The 22,262-nt window shown below is 36.7% G+C and overlaps 1 long non-coding RNA gene across 20 annotated transcripts; it reads left to right on the top strand.

The window, feature by feature from the left end:
- Positions 1 to 210: 210 nt before the first annotated feature.
- Positions 211 to 20,615, top strand: LOC107823742 (uncharacterized). 20 transcript variants are annotated; one of them, XR_012708776.1, is made up of 9 exons: positions 211 to 395; positions 1,744 to 1,999; positions 4,095 to 4,327; positions 6,500 to 6,579; positions 13,953 to 14,021; positions 16,682 to 16,770; positions 17,238 to 19,811; positions 19,903 to 19,983; positions 20,359 to 20,615. It is a non-coding gene; the product is annotated as an uncharacterized LOC107823742 (long non-coding RNA). The 20 variants fall into 20 exon arrangements; XR_012708774.1 differs by having other exon boundaries at positions 13,953 to 16,770; positions 17,238 to 17,308; positions 19,490 to 19,811; XR_012708780.1 differs by having other exon boundaries at positions 13,953 to 17,308; positions 19,490 to 19,555; positions 19,777 to 19,811.
- The last annotated feature ends 1,647 nt before the right edge of the window (positions 20,616 to 22,262 follow it).

The raw sequence follows: 22,262 nt of genomic DNA, 5'->3' as shown, positions 1-22,262 counted from the left end.
ATAGGTTTAGGATTTCATCTTACTATTGTTTGATTTAGCTTTTTCTTATGTTAATTTAGATATTTCCTCATATTTACTACTATAATATAAGAGAGAATAAGCAGGCCTTTGATGGTCAACATGTATGCTTCATCATAAGGGTGTCTTTGTCATTTTCTCTTTTCTTGACACCCTAAAATGCCAGGTAGAAAGCATCGCTTTCAAATTTTTTATTCTTTGGTCTGCTTTTGTTTAGTACCAAGTTTTCCTTTGTGCTCTTCTTTACCCTCTTCATAAATTCCTCTTTCAGCTTTATTGTGTTTTCCTCTGTTCAAAGCTTCAGATCTTCTGCAAAAAGATATTCGGGGTTTTCGCTTGATTAGCCTTTTCTTCCATAAAGATAAAAACAAACTAAGGTTGGATTCTGATTTTTTCTCTGTTTTTAGTAATTTATTTAATTTGCAATTAAGACTTTGTAGAAGACAAAAAAAAGTGACAAACCTGTTGGCTAAACCAACAAAATCATGGATAGGGTTATTGCAATAGACTTTATTTGGGAGAGGATCTTCACCGTCGAATCTCCTTAGCGAAGGGTAATTTGATTCTCTTTGCAACTTTTATAAAGTGAAAGTTTAACCATAATTAATATACAAAGAAAAGGAGTGAGATTTGTTATCAGAATCCTCTGAAGTATAATAGTGTATGAAAAAGTTCTTATGGCAAATCCCTTGTTAGGAATTCTAAAATAGACTTAAGTTGTTTTCTAATTCCCCCAGAAATTACAGTTATAGAAGATAAAGAAGAAGCCCCATCTACTTCTTATATTTGTTGAATGTGACTTCATTTGAATTTCATCAAACTTCTATCTAAATTCGAAAAGGTAACGTTTTCTTCTTTTTTACATATGAGCTAATCCCATGTCAATTCATAGTATTCTGATTCTTTTTTGTTCTCTAATATTAATAGATCCATTTACAGTAATCATCTATGTTGAGTTAATGGTTTTGATTATTTCTTGAATTCTTGATTTAATCCATGTAAAGATTATGTCTTTATATATGCCCTTTTTTTATTTTTTATTTTTGCTAAGTTTCTGAAGATATTTTTCAGTTTTAGTTTGCTTAGAACCAAATTGACCTGAAATAGAGGTTTAAAGATTTTGTCTCTTGATATGCCATCCAGTATCAATTTACTTAGCTTTTGTTTTGGTAATTAGATTCTCTATTTTTGAAGTGTTTGTGATTCATTTCTATCTCTATTGTTCTGAGGAATATCAACAGGTTTTGTTGTCATTTGTCTGGAGTTAAATTATATCATTACTACTACTTGGAAAATGATATAGGTCAGAATCTTTTAAAAAAAATCTGAAAATGTTTGCCTTCTCTAGGTTCTCTTTATCTTTGGGTACTAGAGTTATCTTGTCATGTAACATATTAAATTTATGTTGATCTTGTTTGATACTTTATATCTATAATCTGTTGTTATATTCCAAAATAAAATTTTCATAGCTTCATTAATTGGCTGTTAATTTCCTCTTCCCACAGAGGTACACTTAACTGATTTTAAGCTCATTCTCAGAGATAGAACATGTTAATAGACCTAGGAATACATAGCTAATGTTGAAATCGTCATTGCACCTTGTACCCAGGATCTCTTTATTAACAAGTGATTAATCTTGATACTATTCGCTTTTGCTGGTACCTCTGCAGCAAGCTATTTCCACTTATTTCTTGTGTTTTAATTCTTATAATTGTGCTTCTATAGGACTAATGACTTCTGACCAAAAGAACAAACATGCCTGCTCAGCAAAGTCGGAAGCTGAGATGAAACTTAGGCGACATGAAGCGTATAGATTAATATCTGCCGGAAAAAAAAGAAGCATTATTACTACAACGACGAACAAAAAGACAAGAGTCAAAAAGAAGTAGTTTGTCGGACAATGTTGGTTTCCACGGCACTATTGAAGCTGCATTTGAGTTTCAGCAACAAACTGTTCCTCTGGTGGGCTCTTGAGCAACAGGTTAGAATACATCATTTGTTGTTTTACTTTTTGTAGAAGTGTTGCTTCACGGTCTTTGCATGTGAGTTTAATTAAATGATGCTAAATGTGTGATGTTTCCCTATTAGCCAACGAGCCTCACGTTGATGCTTTTGCAGTTACCATTGACAAGCAAAAGAATATAACTTATCCCTTCTACTCACTTGAAGTAGGCAAGTATAAGGGATCCAACATTGAGTTATATATCTATGATACATAACGTCTTTATTATTGTTAATTTATTACTTTTTGGCATTAGGCTCAACGTCACATGCATCTAATGAAGCCAATAGTATGAGCTCAAGAACGGTTCGAAAAAAAGGTTTGCCATAATATTTTATTATGATAGTGTTGTATATTACCTAATTGGTAGTTTTATGCCAATGATACCTAAATATACAGGTTATAACTCACAAATTATGACAAAGAACTAGCAAAAAAAAAATCGTGGTATTTATACATTTACAGTTCAAGGGAAGATGTACCATTTTTTCAATGATTTACTCCCTCCGAGTGGAATAGCAAGAAATCTACAACTATACTTCTACGACAACGATAACGAATTAGCTAACATAATGGCTTGCTCAGACAAAATCCATGAATCAATAGTCAAAAAACTAATGAATATACTGAGAATTAATCCATATTCTACTTTCTTAAAATCCCTAATAGATGTTCCAAATCTATCAAACTACAATATTGAACTTAAATCTGACTCAGGCTTGGATCAATGTGTATACAATATTCCTACTACATCAGAAGTTGCAGGTATATGGATTGAAAAAGAAATCATTGAAGTTAGTTCTGCACCTCATATCTGAATCTACACTCATAGCAATAGATCTCAAATAGAGAACTACTATTACGGATGTTATGACCTATTATAGTACCCATTATTATTTCCTTATGGTCAAAGTGGATGGCACTATGGCATCAAAATAATTATACAACCAAAAGATACTTCTAAACATCGAGCCTATTGTGAACATGAAGAATTACCAAGTATTAGAAATATGTGTTCTCTTGATGGATACCTTGACATGGAAGCTCAAAATTTTGAAAAAGGAAAACAAAAAAGAGATAATATTTCTGTTTGTAAATATTACTGTTACAAATTCCAAATGAGAGAAGACGAAACAAATGTAACTTTGCATTTTGGAAGATTATTTCAGCAATATTCAGTAGATAAACACATAAAACTAGAAACACAAAGATTAGACTTTTTTTCATTCAACCCAAATCTCTTTAGAATTGAAATGCTATAAGGACTCATTGATGTTTTAAGACTTGGAGAAAGAGATGCTTCCAATAAAGGAAAGCAAACATTCCTTCCGGTTACCTTTATAAGAGGACCAAGAGACATGCATCGACGCTACATGGATGCTATTTCTTTAGTACAACAATTTGGAAAACCTGATTTATTCATAACGATGACTTGTAACCCATCTTGGCCTGAGATAAAAGAGCACTTGCTATCAACTGATGAAGCACAGAATAGACCTGATTTAATTAGTCGAGTTTTTTGACCAAAGATAGAAGAACTAAAACAGATATATTAAAAAGAAATATCTTTGGAAAAGTTGCAACTTTTATGCATACTATAGAATTCCAAAAGTGTGGCTTACCACATGCTCATTTCCTTATTATACTTACTAATGAATACAAACTACTTACTCCAGAATCTTATGATAATATTGTTCGTGCTGAGTTACATGATTGTAACGCTGAAGAAACCTTATATAAACTTGTTGTCCAACATATGATACATGGACCTTTTTGGTAAGTTAAATCCTATAAATTCATGCATGCAAAAGAAAAAAGGTTGATGCAAATTCAAATATCCAAGAAGCTTTGTTGATCAAACATCAAAAGGAAAAAATTCTTACCCAATTTATAAAAGATGAAACATGGGACTTGTGAAAGTTAAAGATCACTATTTTGATAACTCATGGGTTGTTCCTTTGTAACGACCCGATCGGTCATTTTGAGCTTTTGCATTTCGTTTGCCAGTTATCGGGCATGACTTGCCCCATGTAATGTAATATGACTTATGTAAATCGTTGGTTTTGGTTTTCAGGATAACCGGAATAAACTTGGAAGAACAGTTCCCAGTTTGAAGCTTGAGATTTGAAAGGGTTGACCAATATTTGACTTATTTGTATATGATCTCGGATTGGAATCTTTATGATTTGGTTACCTCCGTTAGGTGATTTGGGACTTAGGAGCGAGATCGGAATACATTTTGGAAGTCCGTGGAAGGTTTAGGCTTGAAATGGCGAAATTGAGATTTCGGCGTTTTCCGGTGGATAGGTGAGATTTTGATATAGACGTCGCAATAGAATTCCGAGAGTTGCAATAACTTCGTTGTGTCATTTGGGATGTGTGTGTAAAATTTCAGGTCATTCGGACGTGGTTTGGTTGGGTTTTTTATCTAAAGCGCAATCTAGAAGATTTCGGGATTCTTAGGCTTGAATCCGATGCAAATTTGACATTTTGATGTTGTTTGGTGTGTTTCGAAGTTCTGAACAAGTTTGAACGATATCATGGGATGTGTTGGTACAATTGGTTTGAAGTTTCGGGGGTTCCGGGTAGGTTCCTAGATGTTTTAGGCTGAAATCATAGTTGTAGCAGGTCTAGAAGGGTTGCAGGCCTCGGAACCCACCAGCGCGGTCTGCACAAAATGAAGTGCGGCCTTGGTAGGTGTTGTGCGGACCGCACAAAATGCAGTGCGGCCATGGTGGGGAACATTTCACTGGTCGTACTTCGGAAGCTTATATCTTTTGATATACAAGGAATTTTGAGATGATTCAAAAACGAAAGTTGTAGCTCTTCGTGTCTAGTTTCTAGAAAGATAAAGATATCGCAATTTGGACATATGTAGCGAAAGGTATGACCAAAGAACTAAAGCATGTCACTGCAGATGAAAACATGTGCGGCCGCAGTCCTTTTTGTGTGGACCGCACTGGTTTTGTGCGGACCACGGTCGTTTTTGTGCGGTCCGCAGAGGTGAAAATCTGTGGGGTACTCTATAAATATGAGGTTTTGGGTTTTATTTAATAGTTTGACCTAGAGAGCTCGGATTTTGGCAATTTTTTGAAGGTTTTTCAAGAACATAGGGGTAAGTGATTCTAACTCAGATCTAGAATACATGAATCTATCATTGAATTCATCATTTAATTCGTGATTTGGGATGGAATTTGGGAAGAAAAATTGTGGAATCTTTCAAAAATATAAAATGATGATTTGAAGGACCAAATGGTACCAGAATTGGATAATTTTGGTATGGTTAGACTCGTGAGGGTATGAGGATTCTGAAAACGTAAATTTTACCCGATTCCGAGACGTGGACCCGGGGCTCGGGTTTGGTAATTTTGGGAATCGTGCCCTTTGTTGATTGGTTTCGCTTGGGCTTTATTCCCTTAGCATATTGTGACGTATTCGTTATGATTTTGGATAGATTCGACGCGTGTGAAGACCGATTCGAGGGGCAAAGGCATCGTGAGTTAGAGATTTAGGCGGTTCGAGGTGAGTAATGATTGTAAATGATGCTCTGAGGGTTTGAAACCCCGAATTTGCGCATCGTAGTGCTATATTGAGGTGAGACACACGCTTGATGATGAGCATGGGGTCGTGCGCTATTGGGGATTATGACTTGGTCCATCCCGATTGATGATTTTACCGCGTATTTGACTGAAACTTATTTGTTGTCATCAAGATTTGGGCTGATTGCCATATTTGGGCTTTGTGCCAACTATTTGAACCCTTCAGGGATTTTTGTTGCTATTTCCTCACTGTTTTGACTTATTACTTGAACTCAGTCATCTTATTTTCCACTAATTTACTACTCAACCATTTTTACTCAGTTTTGACTTAAATGATTTTTTTAAATGATGTTTTGAGCTGAGAAATACTATTTTTTTATTGCCCGAGGGGCTTGTGATGATTTTTGGACTGAGTAAAGCCGAGGACCTAGTTGTGAGGATACATTGATACTGATATGAGGCCGAGGGCCTGAGATACATAAATATGCCACAAGGTGGCTTGATTGATATGAGGCCGAGGGCCTAGATCTGATGCCACGAGATGGTTTGATATTGCTTTTGGGCCGTAAGGGGCCCCTCCCGGAGTCTGTACACCCCCAGTGAGCGCGGGTACCCATTGTGATGTGAGATTGAGCCCGAGGGGCTGGTATTGTTCTGAGATTTGAGCCCGAGGGGCTGGTACCGTTTTGAGATGTCGCCCGAGGGGCGGATTTGTTGATACTGTGCCCGAGGGGCAAATTTCTATTTGTTTACTTACCTGTCAATTACTTGTTTTACTTGTTAAGAAAGGGATTTTCAATTGAATTTTCACTGTTTTACTGTTTTAAGTGATTTTACTGCTTCAGTATGGAATGCCTTGTGTTTTACGTGATTTCTTACTTTCAGTCATTATTTATATTTGTTACTCACTGAGTTCAAGTACTCACTTTACTCCCTGCAGCTTGTGTGTAGATTCAGGTATTTATACACCCAGTAGCGGGTTTTGGTTGATCCGAGGCAGAGTTACCGGAGTTTAGAAAGGTAGTTGTCGGCGTTCTCAACACTGATTTTCTCTCTCTTCATTTCATTATTCTATATTTGTACACTTCAAACTTTCAGTTGTATTTATACCCTAGTAGATGCTCGTGACTTGTGACACCCCGGTTAGGGCTGTGTTGGGTTGTATTTCTGCAACTTATTATCATTAAATCATGTTTTGACTATTTTTATGTTGATTAACTGCTTTAAAAGTTGAGTTGGGTTGAACTGGTTGGCCTTGTCTTCATGAAAGGCACCATCACGACCGGGTTCGGGGTTAGGGTTCTCACAAGTTGGTATCAGATCCTAGGTTACATAGGTATCACGAGTCATGAGCAGGTTTAGTAGAGTCTCGCAGATCGGTACAAAGACATCTGTATTTATCCTCGAGAGGCTGCAGAACCTTTAGGAAAACTTCACATTCTTGAATTCTAATTGTGCGTCCTTGAATCAGCTTGAAAAGTAACTCTTGAATGCCTTCCACGCGTTCGTATGCGCGCATGAGCGCTTAGTATCAGATGTGCATTGATGGCTTGTGATTCCCTAATCAAGGGGCGAGACATGATCTCTATCAGATGTGCTGATTGTGTGAGCAAGTGTCTTCGAACTGATATGTTCGGTAGTGTCCCTATTAGTGGAAGTGACGGCTGCATGGCTATGTGATGAGTATGTTAGTACTGCTAGATGTATCCATATGATTTGGAGGCGATGAGGAGGGTCTGCTGGAGGATAGAAGGACTATTAGGTGCTTGATTTTTATCTTGATTTGAGGTATAGCCCCGAATTATGGGTGTGCGAAGAGTCTTTTCATGTGTCCAAGTTGGGAGTGAAGTAAATTTCATGTTGCGGTATGAGTTCAGACTCAGGAAGGCTAAGTGACTGCATAATGTTTGTGACGGTTGAAGGTATACAGAAATGTTAGTTGAAGACAAGGCAGGTGGGTTATCTCCTGCGAAGTGTTCCGAGGTTGTGTGATCCTTATGTGTCTTTTAGAAGGTCAAGTGAAATATAATTGTTGAAATTTGAATTTTGAGTCGCTTAAGAGAGTGGGCTTGACTGTTGCAAGGATGAATGTGAGATTTGCAGAAGATTCAAGGTACCAGATGGTCTGTGTTTCACGAGCTTGTGAAAGTTTGAGTTTAATCTCACTAAAGTATTGTGGCAGCAATAGAGTATGTGTTATGAGTTATTGTGTGTGTTTTGGTCTATGCCTTTGAGCCAAGTGGGGGAGTCTGCTATTGATTAAGCGATTGCATGGTTATGTGCTTCCGGTTTGAGACGTTCGGGTGAATCGGTTATGGCCTACGGAGGTTGAGACCGAGGATGGCTCGGGTAAAGGAAAATTTTGACGAAGATTATATTATGCTTCATAGGTGTGTGAGAATCACGTGATGTCTTGAGTTGTTATTGGCAAGAATGCTCGTTGCATAGAGCAGGAAGTTGCTTGGTTGTATTGGGATGAGGTTTCATTCTGCAGTGTCGGGGTACCAATGAGGCACGGGTTGTTCGGTTCATTTGATCAGACTAATTGCATCTTGAATAGAGTGAATGACTCTCGAGAATAGTTCTAATGTGTTCAAGATTCTACATGTAACAATTGGGTATTTTAAAGTTATATATGTGGTTAGGAACTGAGCTTTCATTTGGAAGATGTCAGGACTTGTGGTACTTTCTATATTAACTATGGGATTCTATATATCAGTATTAGGAAGGTAATGGTTCCAAATTCGCAGGAAGTCCCTTCGAGGTAGGTATTTTGAATGTGGTGCTTTTGGAAACATTTAAGAGAGTACTCAGCGGCTTATGAGCCTTAGACAGTGTGGTTTTATGCTTGGGTCTCGTGTGGTAAGTCTGGGTTGAGGAACTATGGTGCCACAGCAAGAGGGGATATCAAGTTGAACGTAAATCAGAAGGAAACTCGGATAGATGGGATAGCATGGTAGTAGGCCAGATCGGTATGGTAAGGATATGATTAGTTCCTTGGGTGATTACGAGGTAACGAGTCTCTGCAGGTGTTTCGCAGCAATTCTTTTGGGTTTTAGTGACATGTATAGCTCGGTTGAGTTAGAAGGATTCAGTCCTGATGAGTTAGTGTCGTGTAAAAGGAATTCGGGGAGTTCTAGATAGTTTCCACCACAGTTAGAGAGGTATATTTTTCCTATTGGCGTGAGGAGCATGGGATGTATAGTGGTTCTCTTCTAGATGGGATCAATAGGAAGTTCTTGGCTAGTGGAATGCATAGTTGCTTATGGTTTGGAAGGGATATGAAGTTCTCATGGTTATCCTAGGATAGTTCGGGTTATACGGTATGTTGTTAAGGATTGAGAATCGCGTGTGTAAGGTTGCGATTCGGTTCTGAAAGGAAGGTCACAAACTCTTAGGCGGCAGGAAGTTTCAGACAATTAGAGGAACGAGCTTCAGATAATTAGAGAAAGGGTCTTTGGATGATTAAGGAAATGGTATTGATAATTTGGGGTGATTTGACGAGGGCATATGTTTCAGAAAGGGCAATGAGATTAAGTTGATAATACTTCGGTAGTTTTGCGGCATTTTTCTTGTTAGCTCGACTGCTAATATTCGAGTTTGCTTGGTGGCACAGAGGAATTCTAGATTATCTCTCGTGGAATGATTGGGCATTTGAGGTATGGTATTCATTCGGACGGCGGGATTAGGACCAGATATGTTGATTCATGGACTATATAGAGTTGGAGACGGGAAGTTCTCATATTTAGGCTATGTGGTGGTTGTGAGTCGTGTGTATCGGCACTGTTTAGTGACTATCGGGATTTGGAGACCCGAGCGGATCTTTTGTTGCTTGGTATGTTAGATTTTGGATGTGATATTGGGTTCAGATTGTTTGTCTCTGTGTGGTGTCATTCTGGACTATTGCGCTAATGTGACGCTGTTGGCTATGCTGGAAAATGTCACGAATTGAGTGGCGAGGTTCGATGGATTATGTCCTAGTGGAGTGGTTTTATATTTCGAAGACCCAGCGGACGGCTGGGAAGGATTGTCTTTCTTATTTGGGCTTTCGTGATGGATGTTACTGTAGAGGCTTCTACTATTGATTCAGTTCCGGTGGTGAGGGACTTTTCGGATGTGTTTCCTGTGGTCGGGCATGTCGCTGGGCAAGGTTGTTGATTTCGGTATTAAGTTGATGTCGGGCACTATATCGTATGGCACCGGTAGAGTTAAAGGGGTGGAAGGAGCAGCTCCAGGATTTCCTTGATAAGGAGTTCGTTGGCAGGCCAATATGGATGCGTGTTCTAACCTGAGTCGGCTTGGTTGGCTCCGAATTGTACTGTTGAGGGATGTGTTGATTCGATTGTTATTGAGCTTATTAGTAATATGGGGAGATCCATGAGTTACCTTTCTATGTTGTGAGATGTTATGATTTGTTGGTTATGGGCACATATGGTGCGGTTCTATTGGGGTTTCATAGTGGAAGTCGAGCAGGAAGAGTGATTGGGTGTTGCTCAGTGAATGGCGTATCGGTTATGTCCTTTCGGGTTAGTGTGGTGTATGTTATTTGCTTCATCGTAGGTATGATGATTTTCTTTGGTTCCAGACATCGAATTGTGCGTGGTTGTCGATTTCGAGCAATATGACTTAAGGTGGTTCAAGGATTTCCTTGATAAGGGGTGGAAGGAGCAGCTCCAGGATTTCCTTGATAAGGAGTTCGTTGGCAGGCCAATATGGATGCGTGTTCTAACCTGAGTCGGCTTGGTTGGCTCCGAATTGTACTGTTGAGGGATGTGTTGATTCGATTGTTATTGAGCTTATTAGTAATATGGGGAGATCCATGAGTTACCTTTCTATGTTGTGAGATGTTATGATTTGTTGGTTATGGGCACATATGGTGCGGTTCTATTGGGGTTTCATAGTGGAAGTCGAGCAGGAAGAGTGATTGGGTGTTGCTCAGTGAATGGCGTATCGGTTATGTCCTTTCGGGTTAGTGTGGTGTATGTTATTTGCTTCATCGTAGGTATGATGATTTTCTTTGGTTCCAGACATCGAATTGTGCGTGGTTGTCGATTTCGAGCAATATGACTTAAGGTGGTTCATGTGGAGCAGTGTTGGATAGGATCTCAAATCGCAACGAAGTTATGTGGAGGTATGACCTTGCGGGTTAGATTCGTGTGTTTTGTTCCTATAATGTTAGACGGGTTCTCAGCCTTGTGTTGTGGTGGTACTGGTGAACCTGAGGTACAACTCTTTTATTTGAGCCATTTTCATGATTTGAGTATGTTCGGACTGTTGTGTATTGGTGCGTGTATTGTGCAAGTTGTGGCTTAGGCCTGTATGGATGTGTCATGTCACCAGAGTAATGTGTTGGATTAGAGGAGATCGTTGGGGATCATTAATAAATACGAATGGATGCGATTTCAGCATGTTGGAAGGATAGTATCAAGCTTCGGTTCAGAAATTTGATGTGGTATTTGCCAAGGATAAGTGGCTTCATGAATGGTTGATCTGGGAAATGGTTATGGCTTACCGCGTGTCTTATTGATCATTGGCAGTATATGAAAGTGTTGGGATGAGACTTTAGTTGATAAGAGTTTTTCTATCGGTATGCAGATGTTGTGTGCAGTTGTTGTGGTTAGAAGTTATCACTACAAGTGTGGAGTTATGTGGTATATCATGTGATTGTACCGGAGATAGTATATATGGTTTGTTACAGCTTGTTCGGATTTATTCATAGTATAAATGTGAGATTCTGATCGTGTTGATGATTTTAGAAGTGGAAATGTGGTTCTATGGTTTATGGACTAGGAAGGATTGTGAAATTTCAATTATATTGTGTTATCGAACCTATGTGAGATAGGGTGATGTGGGATCACCCCCGGGTATGTGCATGGTGAGGTTATTCAGCAATTGGTTGACTTTGGGAACAACTCTAGGCACGTTCGAGGACGAACGCATGTTTAAGTGGGGGAGGATGTAACGACCTGACCGGTCATTTTGAGCTTTTGCATTTTGCTCGCCAGTTCTCGAGCATGACTTGCCCCGTGTAATGAAATATGACTTATATAAATCGTTGGTTTTGGTTTTCAGGATAATCGGAATAAACTTGAAAGAACAGTTCCTAGTTTGAAGCTTGAGATTTGAAAGGGTTGACCAATATTTGACTTGTTTGTATATGATCTCGGATTGGAATCTTTATGATTTGGTTAGGTCCGTTAGGTGATTTGGGACTTAGGAGCGTGATCGGAATACATTTTGGAAGTCCGTGGAAGGTTTAGTCTTGAATTGGCGAAATTGAGATTTTGGCATTTTTCGGTGGATAGGTGAGATTTTGATATAGAGGTCGGAATTGCAGTAGCTTCGTTGTGTCATTTGGGATGTGTGTGTAAAATTTCAGGACATTCGGACGTGTTTTGGTTGGGTTTTTGATCTAAACCGTAATCTAAAAGATTTCGGGATTCTTAGGCTTGAATCCGATGCAAATTTGGCATTTTGATGTTGTTTGGTGTGTTTCGAAGTTTTGAACAAGTTTGAACGATGTCATGGGATGTGTTGGTACAATTGGTTTGAAGTTCCAGGGGTTCCGGGTAGGTTCTGGGATGTTTTAGGCCGAAAATCATAGCTGTAGCAGGTCCAGAAGGGTTGGAGGCCTCAGAACCCACCAGTGCGGTCCGCACAAAATGAAGTGCGGCCGCGGTGGGGAACATTTCACTGGTCCTATTTCGGAAGCTCATATCTTTTGATATACAAGGAATGTTGAGATGATTAAAAAACAAAAGTTGTAGCCCTTCGTGTCTAGTTTCAAGTAAGGTAAAGATATCGCAATTTGAACATCTGTAGCGAAGGTTATGGCCAAAATACTAAAGCCTTTCACTGCAGATGAAAACCTGTGCGGCCGCAGTCATTTTTGTGCGGACCGCGGTCGTTTTTGTGCAGTCCGCAAAGGTGGAAATCTGTGGGGTACTCTATAAATATGAGGTTTTGGGTTTTATTTAATATTTTGACCTAGAGAACTCGGATTTTGGCGATTTTTCGAAGGTTTTTCAAGAACATTGGGGTAAGTGATTCTAACTGAGATTAGGCTAGAATACATGAATTTATCATTGAATTCATCATTTAATTCGTGATTTGGGATGGAATTTGGGAAGAAAAGTTGTGGAATCTTCCAAAAATATAAAATGATAATTTGAAGGACCAAATGGTACCGGAATTGGATAATTTTGGTATGGTTAGACTTGTGAGGGTATGAAGATTCTGAAAATGTAAATTTTACCCGATTCCGAGACGTGGACCCGGGGCTCAGGTTTTGGTAATTTCGGGAATCGTGCCCTTTGTTGATTGTTTTTGCTTGGGCTTTATTCCCTTAGCATATTGTGACGTATTCGTTATGATTTTGGATAGATTCGACGCGTGTGAAGACCGATTCGAGGGGCAAAGGCATCGTGAGTTAGAGATTTAGGCGGTTCGAGGTGAGTAATGATTGTAAATGATGCTCTGAGGGTTTGAAACCCCGGATTTGCACATCGTAGTGCTATATTGAGGTGAGACACATGCTTGACGACGAGCGTGGGGTCGTGCGTTATTGGGAATTGTGACTTGGTCCGTCTCGATTGATGATTTTACCGCGTATTTGACTGAAACGTATTTGCTATCATCATGATTTGGGTTGATTGCCATATTTGGGCTTTGTGCCAACTATTTGAACCCTTCGGGGATTTTTATTACTATTTCCTCACTGTTTTGACTTATTACTTGAACTTAATCATGTTATTTTCCACTATTTTACTACTCAATTTTGAGACTTAAATGATATTTTGGGCTGAGAAATACTGTTTTACTATTGTCCGAGGGGCTTGTGATGATTTTTGGACTGAGTAAGGCCGAGGACCTAGTTGTGAGGATACATCGATACTGATATGAGGCCGAGGGTCTGAGATACATAAATATGTCACGAGGTGGCTTGATTGATATGAGGTCGAGGGCCTAGATTTGATGCCACGAGATGGCTTGATATTGCGCTTGGGCCGTAAAGGGCCCTCCCGGAGTTTGTACACCCCCAGTGAGCGCGGGTACCCATTGTGATGTGAGATTGAACCCGAGGGGCTGGTATTGTTCTGAGATTTGAGCCCGAGGGGCTGGTACCATTCTGAGATATTGCCCGATGGGTGGATTTGTTGATACTGTGCCCGAGGGGCAAATTTCTATTTGTTTACTTACCTGTCAATTACTTGTTTTACTTGTTGAGAAAGGGACTTTCACTTGAATTTTCACTGTTTTACTGTTTTAAGTGATTTTACTGCTTCAGTATGGAATGCCTTGTGTTTTACGTGATTTCTTACTTTCAGTCATTATTTATATTTGTTACTCACTGAATTCGAGTACTCACTTTACTCCCTGTACATTGTGTGCAGATTCAGGTATTTATACACCCGGTATCGGGTTTTGGTTGATCTGAGGCAGAGTCATCGGAGTTTAGCAAGGTAGACTTTTCTCTCTCTTCATTTCATTAGTCTGTATTTGTACACTTCAGACTTTCAGTTGTATTTATACCCTAGTAGATGCTCGTGACTTGTGAGACCCCGGTTAGGGCTGTGTCGGGTTGTATCTCTGCTACTTATTATCATTAAATCATGTTTAGACTATTTTTATGTTGATTAACTGCTTTAAAAGTTGAGTTGGATTGAACTGGCTGGCCTTGTCTTTACGAGAGGCGCCATCATGACCGGGGTCGGGGTTAGGGTCGTGACATCCTTATAATCCATTCTTACTTGGAAAATTCAATTGTCACATAAATGTGGAAATTTGTTCAGATATTAAAGCTGTTAAATATATTTTTAAATATATTTGCAAAGGACATGATAAAACTGTATTTCATATACACGACAATGGCGCACATGTTAAAGTAGATGAAATAAAAGAATATCAATCTGCTCGATGAGTATCACCACCTGAAGCTACATGGCGTTTATTTGGTTTCCCTATTAATGAAATGACACCAATTGTTTATCATTTGCAATTACATCTTGAAGGACAACAATTTGTTTCCTTTAGGAGTGCTTCAAGTGTAAACTCAATTATGAATAATCCTTTGGTTAGAAAAACAATGTTAACAAAATTTTTTGATATGAACAAAACAAATAAAGATGCAATAAAGCTCAATCTACTATATAAAGAATTTTCACAATATTTTGTATGGTCAGTACGATATAAAATGTGGACACGTCGAATAAAGGGTAATGTCATTGGATGTGTTGTAACATGTCATCCAACGAAAAGTGAAAGATATTATTTGAGATTATTATTAATGAATATAAGAGGATCAAAATCATATGGAGACCTATTAACTGTAAATGAAGTACGTTGCAATACATTTAGAGAATCTGCTCAAGAGGACTACTTCATTGTGACAATAATTTAGCTGAATGTATGGTAGAAGCTGAGAGTTATCAAATACCATACATCTTGAGACATTTGTTTGCTACATTATTAGTGTATTGTGATCCTGCTAATCCAAGAGAATTATGGGAGAAATTCGAGAACTCTATATGTGAAGACTTCAAAACTTTACCAGACATCGAAACAAAAAGTGTTCGATATAAAGTTTTAGACTGTCTCAATGACATCTTGCATTCAATGGGACATAACATTAATGAGCATAATTTATCCCTGAAAATTTCAAGGCTTCAAAGGCTGCCAAAAGCAAGAGAAATATTCTTTGAAAGAAACATAATCGTTACTGAAGAAGAGCTATTATTGCGACAAAAGTTGAACATGAATTACAGATAGCATACAATGTGATTATAGACAGAATATCTTCGAACAGAGCAGGAGTTTTTTTTGTTGACGGTCCGAAAGGAACAAGTAAAACTTTTTTATAGTGTGCCTTATTAGCTACCGTACGATCTAAAGGATTTATTGCTCTAGCAACAACAACCTCTAGAGTTGCGGCTTCGATTCTTCCAGGTGACCGTACAGCTCATTCGCGTTTTAAAATTCCCATTGACATTGATGAAAACTTTAGTTTCAATATTAGAAAACAAAGTTCGCTTGCCTGTTTGATTCGAGATGCAAAATTAATTGTATGGGATGAAGTATCAATGGCAAAAAAGAAAATAATTGAAACTTTTGATCTACTTTTGAAAGATCTCTTGAATAATAATGTGCTTTTTGGTGGTACAGTTGTTGTCTTTGGTGGTGATTTTAAACAAACTCTACCAGTAGTTCGAAACGGAAAAAAAAAAAGATTTTATTCATGAGAGTTTATTATATTATGATATTTGGCCCCGACTTGAGAAATTGCAATTGTCAGAAAACATGCGTGCGAAAACTGATCCTGTCTTTTGTGAATATTTGATGAGAATAGGAAATGGAAAAGAACCTCTTAGTTCTGAAAACAAAATTGAAATTCCAAATTCATTTATTGTCCCTTATACTACTGAACAGGAATCTTTGAATGTATTATTTGAAATAACATTTCCTAATATGCATGATTTCTTCTGTGATGCATCTTCTATGACTTCTCGTGTTATTTTGACGAAAGATGATTTTGTGGATGAAATAAATGATATGCTTATAGGCAAATTTCCAAAAGAAGATAAAACATTTGTTGCAATTGATGAAATATGTGAATCGAATGATCAAAGTCAGTATGAAGATTTTTTGCATTCTTTAAATCCTGCTGGTTTACCTCCTTACAGATTAACTTTGAAAGAAAATTGTCCAATTATATTACTACGAAATTTGAATCCTTGTGAAGGTTTATGCAATGGCACAAGATTGACATGTTGTGATTTTAAAACACATGTTATAAGTGCAAAAATTGTAAGCGGTGACTTTAAAAATACACATGTGTTCATTCCGAGAATACCATTGATGTCATCACAGACTTTGTTTTGCTATGACTATAAATATAGCACAAGGTCAAACATTAGATTTTGTTGGAATATATTTACGAGAACAAGTGTTTTCACATGGTCAACTTTATGTTGCATTGTAGAGAGCAAAAGCTTCCAATTGTGTCAAGTTATTAATTCGACCCCCAAACCCAGATAGTGATGACGATCATTCTACATATAACATAAACATAGTTTATGATGAAATCATTCAAAAGGCTTTCTTGTGAATCTTTCACACGTTACAGAGTTGGACATAATGTTTTAGCACAAGAATACAGATCTTGTTTGTGGCACATGTACTTCGGAATTCCCAAAATAAGGTCGACGCACACAGGTAAAGCATATTTAGCAGTTTCTACATATGATGATGAAATGTAACTTGCTGTTATACACAAGTTTTTCAAATAGACTATACATCGACGTTTTCTTCTCATATATGCATTGTTTTCAAACTGCATCCAATTAGGTTGCTTGGAGCAATGAGGTTGCTTCGTCAGAATTATTTTTCACTCTGTTGTTTGATTTTTGAATTTTACTATGAACTATTATCTTAAATATGTAATGTATAATATAAATTTCTTCTCCAAATTATAATTAAGCTTGCATTCATACTCACATTATGTATCATTTATCCACGTCCCAAAATCAAGTCTTACCATTCAATGTGATCAAATGCAAATAGCTCAACTTGAAGAAGCACGGAATTTCGTGTTTCTTTATACTTAAATGTGACTACGTTGACCTATCATTTTACATATAAAACTTGTAACAAGCAGATTACTCAAAATGTTATTTTCTTAGGGTCCTCATGATTGTGTTGGGAGTGAAAAAGCAAGTTGCTTTTATTGTTTGCTCTGGATAGCATCATAAAGGTACATCATGTTCCATTCTCTCTTAATTATAGCGTAGATTAATCAATTTAATAAGATCGCAAACGGTACAGTGTTATCTCCAAATATCTAATACATGACCTCTGATAATATTATTAACGAGTGGCTTTATATCATTTTGTGAGACATCTTTGTCAATGTAACTGAAAAAGGAAAAATTCTCCGTGCTTACAAGGTAAAGAATCATAACTCCAATTGGTGGAACAATAGAATTCTCTGTGAAAATATGAATTATTTTATCTCTGATGTCTAGATATGGTAGTTGACCATGTCCTGCTGTTATCTACTTTTGGACTACTGCTAGCACATTTTTCTCATTTACCAGTTATATTCTTCTGATGTATTTCTCCTCTTTGATCACTTCTGTTATGGCATTCGCACCATTCTTGATTTTTTCTATGTTTCAGCCCTCCTTTGAGTACCTCACAATGCCATCTTGACCATTATTGGATCTTGTTATGCTTTTGATTACTAATTTTATCTTTCTAAGTTTCTTCTTGGTAGAACATCAAAAGTTTACCCTGTTATCTGTTTCCTTAAGCAATCCTTATTTCAGTATTACATTTTTATCCTTTCATTATATCTTCATATGTCATCTTAGGCTTGGTGGTAATGCACAACATTTGTAGCTTATGCACTGATAAGTTTTTCATAATAAAACTCTCGAATGCATGTTATTCCAAGACCGAAAGGGAAAATTGAATTACTGTGATTATTTTGTTAAAGTTGTGTATTATTAATAAAGTCATTCATATATAGCTTGTCAATTTTCAGTTTTGATGGTATAGTTACTACTCTTTGCTAGAGCAGACTTTCACTGAATAACAATAAGGTTACGTTTTTCGTTGCTGGAGTAGTAGACTTGCTCAATAGCTGTCTTTTTCCATTCTTATATGAGGACAGTCGACACACGAAAGTTAATAAATCGTTAACACTGGAAGATAAACTTAGACGTCACTCGAGATGGTTGGCATGTCTTGTGTGAACCTCCAAATTGTATTGCTGAATTTCTCGGCTTTCTTATTTTCCTGCTTTTTGAAATAGTTGTTGCGTAGAAATTGTTTGAATTGGGTTGCCGCCGTTTTACTACAGCTTAAAATTTTCATTTTCTACCAGAAATAATCTCTGGAAATAAATTTAGTATTCGAATGTTGTGTTTACTAGCCATAGTTCAGCTAATAAGCTTCTTCATTATTGCCAATGATTCAATAGCAATTTCTGCAATGCAGAGGATGTGATGGTGTTTGTTTCTAAAGGTGTTTGAATATTTTTGTTTTTGAAATTCTTTACTTTATTAAAAAGATTTTAAGCTTTTACGATATTGAAATAAGATGCCATCTACCCCTCCCAACTGAAAAGACTAACTTTGTGAATTCCTTTTCAAATAGTTTGAGAGTTTTTTTTTCTTGACAAAGGTTTAAAAGAAATATGGTGTTAAATAGTACAGTGAAAAACAGGCTATAACTTATTAGGTTAAACTTACGGAGCTCTTATTCCCAGTTAATTTGCCTGACCAAAAATTCCTTGAAATTATATGTCTTTGCTCTTTATGCTTCGCTTATAGTTATAAGATAAGTTTTGGTTTCTTCTTTTCCTAATTTTCGGAATTTCTGCTGGCTAGAAATTATTCAAATTGGATAAATATTTGGTTGCAAATGTTTGTGAAATTATATACAATTTTATCTTCACTGGCCTTGCTACATAAGCTCTGTGAATTTCTTACTGTAAGAACCTTATGAATTTTAGGTTGGAGCAAATGGTTAACTGACTATTCATATTAGTATTTACCTTTAAGTTTTTCCTTAGTTTTTATTGTAGAAAAAAGTTAAAGAACATCTGAAAATTGTCCTACAAATGCCTATCAACAATTATATGTGACAAAAAGGATATTCATTTAGTAGTGGCTTCTCAATCATTTTTGACTAAAATACTGTATCCACTCTAGCTGTTTTTGTTATATGTTTTCATTTCTGTATTTTCTGTCCTGATTGAGGCTCATGGTATATTTTTTATTTTCTCCAACTTTTCTTACCATCAAGCTTTTTGGAACATTTTTACTCTTGAAATCACATATCAAGGCAATATATATTTGTTTCCTCTGCTTCTAAAGTTATTCGAAGTCTTATTTTTCGCTCATACTGAATCTATTGTTTATACTATTAGGCCAAGAGACACAACCCAAGTTCAATGAAGCTCGCGTAAAAACTTTGGCATCTGCGACTACTTTTGGTAACTAGAGTCGTAGAGTAGTAGTTATGCTTCTGCTTAAACCATATTTTAACACAGTTGTTCGCTGCAGTACAATATCTCACATCTTGTGTAGATAACTATGCAGTAACATGAATGTTGGAAAAACTTGTTTCACTTACAAGCATGTTGTGGCATATTGTATATAGTTTCTACCATCTCCTGCGAGAAAGACGCATGACGTTCCATTACTATTTTATCAGGTGTGGAATTGCTTCCCATGTTGCTCCTTTTTACGGTTAGTATAGACATAACTTGAAGAATAGGAAATATTAGTAATTAGCAAAGAAGATATTGACTAAGTCACTTCTTACATGTTATCATATTAGGCTGCTTCCTTCCAGAAACAAAGAAGAAGAGGCTCCCAAATTGGCTAGCTCATACTTCGTGTCTGGGATTAATTGAAATTGGTATACATTTTTGCTACTCATAGATCTCACTTATTGAGGGAATAAGGTGATTCTTGAACTGCGTCATGTCACATTTGAACTCTACAGTTATCTAAAGTTCTTTTTTGAATGATATCTGCTCACTGTCCTGTTTTCTCCTTTCTGTGCTACAATGCAGTTCCTTTTATGCCTTTGATCTACCATTATATAGAAAAATCTTAATCTACTAATGGTGAAGCTATTGTTACTATTTTATTAAATCACGACATGTTAATGCAGCTATCGTCTAACCTAATATATCCGAATGTGATGTAGGTGCTACTTTCTACTTTTCACAGTCTGATAATTTGTATTATGCATATGTACTAATACTTATTCAACTTTTGCATTTTCCAGATCAGCTTATTGTCTCGAGTGTAAGGCAAAAAGATTAAGAGCATGAAAACTATTAGGGACAGACACCCACATTGTATATATTTTTTATTTGTTTCATTTTAGTTTGGCTTTTGATGGATTTTATTCAAATTTGAATGTGACTACAAGTAGCCATCAAAGTCATAATTCTATCGTCATAGACAAAACTAACACAGCATAACTATATGCAAAGGTGCGTCACATTTGAAAATAATGTTAAAATAACACTTAATATTTTTTGGGCCCGGGCTAACCTAGTTATCATATAAGCTGTAACAGTGTCTGACAATCAAATTTTTATACATTATTCAAGGTATAAGATAGATTCAACATTTGTGATCATGTTTTTTTCCTCTACAATTTTTTACTTTAACAATCAAAGTTCTCAAACAATTTTGAATAATAGATACACATTTCTCCTTCCAATCTCAAAACTTTAAGCTCAGATTGTTATCAAGTGTCAACCTTTATTTTAATTTTTTAATATCACGATCCCCCCCCCCCCCCTCCCCCCTTAAAATCTATGTTATAGACTTACTTATAAAATAAATTAAAAATTATTTCTAAGTAAGAAACAGAGAAAAAATGGAACCCTAATTATTTCTAAGTGTTTCTATCGCCATCTTTGAACCATAACATGCCAGCTTTTTGTCTCCATAATTTCTAAGTAAGAAATTAAAAATATAATATAATATTTATGTAATTTTTTTTAAAAAATAATCTTATTCAGACGGTGTACACGCGCAAAGCGCATACCCTAAGACTAGTCATATAAAAACTAGAAAGTCAGAAGTAAGATATTCACAGCCTATTTTTTTCTTTTATCAACCTTTTAAATATTAGAAGAAATTTATTCTTTAAATATAATGAGGTCTTTCACAAGTTCGCTAGTGTTACATGAGTATGGAAACAAGCAAATAATTAAAACGAAACAAATATTCCTTTTTGTGATAAAACAATAAAAGTAGAAGAACAATATTGCAGAGAAAGAAAGAGAGGAAATTTTTATTGAATTTTGGGATGATTTACAATGAGGTAAGACCCCTCTATTTATAAGGGAAAAATGACTTAGCCACAAAGTAAAACTCTCTACAAGATAGATATTCACTCTAAATAGAATTCTATTCATAACACTCCCCCTTGAATGTCTACTCGATAAGTAATGTGCCTCGTTAAAACCTTAATTAAAATAAAACCCAATGGGAAAAAAATCTAGTAAAGGAAAAAAAGTACACATATCTAACAATACCCCTTTTGATTGCCTCATTAATAACCTTGCAAGGAAAACCCAGTAGGACAAAATCTTGTAAGGAAAAAAGAGTGCAACGCGCATTAACTCCCCCTGATGAGAGCATCAATTCACATCCTTGAGCCTTCGCATCCCAATCTTGTGCACTAGTTTCTTGAAAGTTGACGTCGGTAGAGATTTTGTGAACAAATCAGCCATATTATCACTTGAACGAATCTGTTGCACATTGATATCACCATTCTTTTGAAGATTATGTGTGAAAAATAACTTTGGTGAAATGTGTTTTGTCCTATCTCCTTTTATGTATCCTCCCTTCAATTGAGCTATGCATGCTGCATTGTCTTCATACAAAATCGTGGGTAACTTGTCACATTTCAAACCACATTTGTCTCGAATAAGATGTATTATAGACCTCAACTACACACACTCTCGACTTGCTTCATGAATAGCAATTATCTCAGCATGATTAGATGAAGTAGCCACAATTGATTGCTTAGTCGGTCGTTAAGATATGGCAGTGCCTCCACAGATAAACACATAACCTATTTGAGATCGAGCCTTGTGTGGGTCAGATAAATACCCAGCATCAGCATAACCAACAAGATCGGACTGCAATTATTGTCATAAAATAAGCCCA

The sequence above is a fragment of the Nicotiana tabacum genome, chromosome 1 (genome assembly GCF_000715075.1).
Source record: "Nicotiana tabacum cultivar K326 chromosome 1, ASM71507v2, whole genome shotgun sequence".
Taxonomy (NCBI): domain Eukaryota; kingdom Viridiplantae; phylum Streptophyta; class Magnoliopsida; order Solanales; family Solanaceae; genus Nicotiana; species Nicotiana tabacum.
Note: the sequence above shows the minus strand (reverse complement) of the source record. Positions and strands in the feature narration are given on the sequence as shown.